We start from the raw sequence: 5,704 nt of genomic DNA on the forward strand, positions 1-5,704 counted from the left end.
CCACACGGCTGAGGTCTGCCCAATGAGCATCTGCCACACGGCTGAGGTCTGCCCAATGAGCACCTGCCACACGGCTGAGGTCTGCCCAATGAGCACCTGCCACGGCTAAGGTCTGCCCAATGAGCACCTGCCATGGTTAAGGTCTGCCCAATGAGCACCTGCCACACGGCTGAGGTCTGCCCAATGAGCACCTGCCAAGCGGCTGAGGTCTGCCGCCTGTGTCTAGCGCAGCACTCGGGCCTGGCAGAGGCTGGGCCCCCGGGACGCCCGCGGCTCCCCACCGCTGTCCTGTGGGCCAGCAGGCCGAGTCCTTCCTGTGTGGTTCAAGGTCATCGGACTTCTTCCATCCCTGGAACCACGCAGGGTGCACCTGCGGGCTCTGTGACCAGACACCGGGGTTCAAGTCCAGATTGCTCTACTCAGTTGTCTTGAGCAAGTAACTCGGCCTCTCTGAGCCCCAATTTCATCACGCCGGCCCCCTGGGAACGTGGCATGGATGAAATGAGGTGTATGCAAAAAGCGGGGCTCTTAAACTAGGGATCGACACGCTTTTTCAAGTCAAAGGCCAGACCATTCTTACCTTAGGCTTCTGTAGGAGCTGAGAAGCCGGACTCCACTAAGAGGAGGGGTCACAATTTGCTCACCCTGGCTCAGGGAAAACTTTCAGTGAACGGTCCCTATTGTCATCCACCTCACAATTATTTCCCAAGTATTATAGAAAAATAGTTGGTACTTAAGCCAGAAAACAAACGCCTTGTAAAACCAGGAACAACTGATATTTGCATTTGGTCCTGAATTTGTTTCTTAAATGATAATGCTTCTTAAAAAACATTAAAACTTTCATAGTAATTTAAAGATGTGTTTCTTAAGTTATGAAAATATTTCACTCACAGATGGACATTTTAAGTATTATTATAAACGAATCCTCTGGTTTGCACCCATTTCCTAATTTCTACTTTTTATCTTTAATGTCAAGCATTTTATTTCTAGTTGTAATTTAAATAATTTCTCCTTTATCCTTACTTATTTAAAAATACATGTAAGATACTAGGTAAGCAAGCTTACCTTCTTCATCCTCACTTCTCTACCGTTTTTCTTTCTTTCTTTCTTTTTTTTGTAATCATTCGTGGGGCTTGAACTCTGGGCCTGGGCGCTGTCCCTGCGCTCTTCAGCTCAAGGCGAGCGTTCTACTGCTTGTGCCACAGAGCACCACTTCCGGTTTTCTAGTGGTTTACTGGAGATAAGAGCCTGCCCGGGCTGGCTTTGAACCAAGATCCTCAGATCTCAGTCTTCTGAGTAGCTAGGATTACAGGCGTGAGCCACTGGTCCCCGGCTTTTTCTACCGTTTTATTCAATTCATCCCTGCATGAAATAATTTCTCATTCTCATATTAATTTATTAATTTCTATCTGGTTGAAGAAACTAAGTGACCGGGAGAGATTAGACAAGAACCTGGCCTTTGCTCTCAGCACAGGCCTATGGGCCTATGTGAACTGTAAGGAACTGTGGAGACTGAGCAGGACAAATAGCCCCAGCAGGAGCCCCACTGCTTCCACTTCACAACTGCAGCTCTTCATCCAAGGATGAAAAGGCTACCGGGGCCATGTGATCATTCCAAAGGACGTGGGTGGGGCCACGTCCAAAGACAACGACCACACTTCTTATGCTTAGCTCAGCATCTAACTTCCAGAACCCTCCAAGACATTCTAAATGAGATTAGATGGGTACTGGTGGCTCACACCTGTAAACCTAGCTAGTCAGGAGACTGAGTTCTGACAATCAAAGATCAATGCCAACCCAAGCAGACAAATCTGAGACTATTACCTGCAATTAACCATCAAAAAGGCGTAAGTGGAGGTGTGGCTCAAGTGCTCAGAGTGCCAGCCTTGAGCAAAAAAAGCTGAGGGATCTGGGCAGCAGTGGGACACACTGTAATCTTGGCTATTCAGGAGGCTGGGAGATCTGAGGATGGCGATTCAAAACCAACCTGGGCACCCAATCCCTGACTTCAAGCATCCTCTGCCCCGACATACATACAAAAGCTAAAGAAGAAACTCTTATCTGAGTTCAAACCTGATACTGGCGTATGCACACGCACACATACAGGCACACACAGTTTACTTTTTAAAACATACATGTCTCCTTTTACTGGCCTCTCATGTTGTATGTAACCCTTTTGTCATATTAAAGTCACAAAACTAAATATTTTCAGAGTTCAAGAGGAATTTGTCCAAGCAATGCAGAAATAAAATAACAACAAATGAAAAACCATGTCCAGTAAAGAATCATTCAATGTGCCTACCACCACCAGGTTCTGCTCACTGAAGCCCTTTGCCTTTTTTTTTTTTAAAGTTTTCTTTCTTCTTTTATCTTTGAGTTTCTTAAAAATTGTTATTATAAGGGTGATGTGCAGAGGGGTTACAGTTACCTAAGTCAGTAATGAGCACATTTCTTTTTCGACAATGTCAGTCCTTCCCTTATTCTCTCCCTTTTTTTTTTTAAAGCTAAGAAACAAACATTATCGTCAAAGCAAGTAGTTGAGGGGATATATATGTATATATATATATATATATATATATATATATATATATATATATAAAATCTCTCCATCTCAGTCTATGAAGCACTGTTATGAAAAAAATATATATATATAGTCTATCCATCTCAGTCCATGAAGCAGTGTTATGAAAATGTGAGAGTGCCAGCCTGTTGCAGAAAATTGAACAAATATTAAGGAAGATGAATTAAGGTAACAAGAAAAAAGGCTTAAATTTGTTCAAATCATCACTGTTGAATAATCAAAAGCAAATGAGAATGTGCATCACAAGCTGATGGCTGGTGGCAGAAAAAAAAAATCCAAAGCACAAGACTATAAAACAATGGCACTATAGTCTAAATAATGTAGCCCAATTAAAATCAACGTTCTTAGCATTTTCTTTACCACTTTCCACTAAGAGTAAACTCATGTGGTCTGTGGTGGTAAGCTGGCATCAGCAAAAAGTGAGAGCTCCGTTACTTCCACATCCTAATTATCCCCGCCAGGGAAAGTGGAGCTGCGTGGTGGGCTTGCACTGCTCATGTCCGCTTTGATGGCAGGAAAATATGTGCTCAGAGACCATAATGCAGGCAGTGTGAGCACTGTAATAAATGAGCCTTTGTGTCAACAGGTGGGCATGTTAGATTTGGAGAGAGAAAGGTTGAAATCAGGTACAGAATATATATTGGAAAAACATATACTCAAGCACAAGTACTCCCTATTAGAGCAATTGTGTTAATTAGAAAACAAAAGAGAATTAAAATGCCCCATTTTCTAAATTATGCTTGCCCTCTGTAGTAAAAGTCAGCATAACGGTTCCATTTAATTGAATAATTAGATTGGTTCTTTAGGGGTTTTCCATTGTGCACTGGTTGGATTTGAAGAGATTTTCCAAAACTATACTTTGAAGTCACTAGAATCTTTCTGCATGACAGCATTTGTTCTTCTCTGTAGGCCCACTCATTGGACTAGGTTACCTCTGCATATTACTTAGAATGGAGAAAGTAAGCTACATGTGCAGAGCAGCCAAATGTGAAACAGAGAAAGAACTAGTAAGAGCTACTGCTCACTGAATGCCTAGTGTGTGGTAGGAAGTCCCATAAGTTTTATGTAAATGAACTAAAATTGAATTCTACAATCCCTCATGAAAGTGTCATCTAGATCATCAACAAACTGGAAATACACACTTTCACAACAGAATATGCTAGATTGGATATAACAAGCATGAGAACATGGATTCCCAGGGGACACTTGCCCCATCTACCTTCTACATTAGAAGGATGTTTCTGAAGAGAAATAATAGGATGATAAATTCTCTACAAAATGAAATTGTTTCTGTTCAGACAATATACAATAGTGACCTGAGTAGCAGGCCAACATCTACATGAATGAGCACTTTTGAAAGGAAAACTGTCTTGCAAGTTACCCAAAGATCTGAGGGTTTTTTTTCCTTTGGCCCTATCTCCTATATATATATATATACACACACACACACACATATAAATATATATATACACATATATAAATATACACACTATATATACTGTGTGTATATATATATATATAGTGTGTGTGTGTGTGTGTGTAAATGAAAATATTCCCAAATTTATCTGTCCCAACCATCTTTACTCCACCAAAATTACTCCAAAGCATTATTATCTCTAGATATTCCGGGGGCGGGGGGTGCAACTACACAATTTGCTCTCTGGTGACTTGCTAAGAATCCTTGGTTCCATGTAGTGCTTCTTTTAGGGTACAGTCTAATCATTATAAGATGGTCTTCCCTAGAGAGGAAACTCAATCTACTCAAATTCCTCCAGGCTAAAGGGCAGGATCAAATCATCTTCTCTTTTTTCTATCTTCACTAAATAAATTAACTCCCTAGCCCGTTTTACACCGAATGGGTTTCTGAGCTCCCACTTAGATAATTTTTTGTTTTTTTTTTTCTCTCTTACTTTCTCAGAGCTTGTTCTCTAGTTCTTGTTAGGTAGCTAGAGTGAATTGAGTTTGATCTTTGTCCCTAGCAAATGCCTTGAAGGTCATAACACTGGTTCCTGGTGGGTAGACATGTCAACAGTCCCATTGCTGTTTGACAGTTTACCTAAATATTTCCAGCTGATCAGGGTGGGGGTTTTGCATCATAAAATTTAGAATTACTTCAGTCACAATAGAGGATGCCTTACCAACTGAATAGATATAGGATCTTTCCTAAAGAGTTAGTTCCCTATACACACAGGTTAAGAGTATTTTGGGATTTTCTAGAAATTTAATTGAGCATCTTCCCAAGTACTTGTATAAACTGTCCATGTCCAGAGACTTTCCAGTTTCATCCTTTATCCCTTTTCAAAAACAAGTCCAGTGGAGAGCAGGGGGAGGAGGGAGGGGAAATTCCTATTAGTAGCATCACCTAGTGTCAAACATAAACGGAAGTGAGTACTAGAGCTTTTGAAAGTCATCTTCATGGTAGTTTCAGTCATAAGCTCCCCAACCTGGAAACAACTCAAGTGTTTTCTGATAGAATGGACGGGTCATGGTGCACTGATACAAATGGCACTGGGGGAAATGAACCATTGTCTTTGCACCAATGTGGATAACTCTCATAGACATACTGTTGAGTGAAAGGAGCCAGATGTGAGAGACTGAAAGCCATATGAATCCACTTATGGGAAAGTCAACAAGAAGAAAAACTTTTTTAAAAAATACAAGAGAATAAAAGGGGGAGGGGGAGGAAAATTGCCACAACGAATGTCAGCATAGTGGTTACTGTGGAGATTCATTGAGTGAAGGAGGATAGGAAGCAGCTTTCAGAATGTTAAAAATAGGCTGGGTAGGAACCTGGTTGTTACTTGAAAAGATATATGCGTGTCTAAAAGACGATAGAGATTTACAAGTAGCATCTATGTATTTTTACTGTACGTAAACTATAACATATCTCAACAAATGTTTTCTTAATGATCCCAGAAGCTATACATTTTATTACATACCTGTAATTGCAAAATTTGGGAGGTGGAAGCAGGAGGATTATGAGTTAAAGGAAAGCCTGGGCTATGTAGTGAGACACTGTATGAAAGAAAGAAAGAAAGAAAGAAAGAAAGAAAGAAAGAAAGAAAGAAAGAAAGAAAGAAAGAAAGAAAGAAAGAAAGAAAGAAAGAAAATCAACCAGTAGTT

The 5,704-nt window shown here is 40.7% G+C and overlaps 1 protein-coding gene across 1 annotated transcript in view; it reads right to left on the reverse strand.

Moving 5' to 3' along the window:
- The window catches only part of Satb2 (SATB homeobox 2), a 179,444-nt gene that overhangs the window by 1,235 nt on the left and 172,505 nt on the right, over positions 1-5,704 (reverse strand). The window lies entirely within an intron of this gene.

Source organism: Dipodomys ordii, unplaced genomic scaffold (assembly GCF_000151885.1).
Source record: "Dipodomys ordii isolate 6190 unplaced genomic scaffold, Dord_2.0 Scaffold1, whole genome shotgun sequence".
Lineage (NCBI taxonomy): Eukaryota > Metazoa > Chordata > Mammalia > Rodentia > Heteromyidae > Dipodomys > Dipodomys ordii.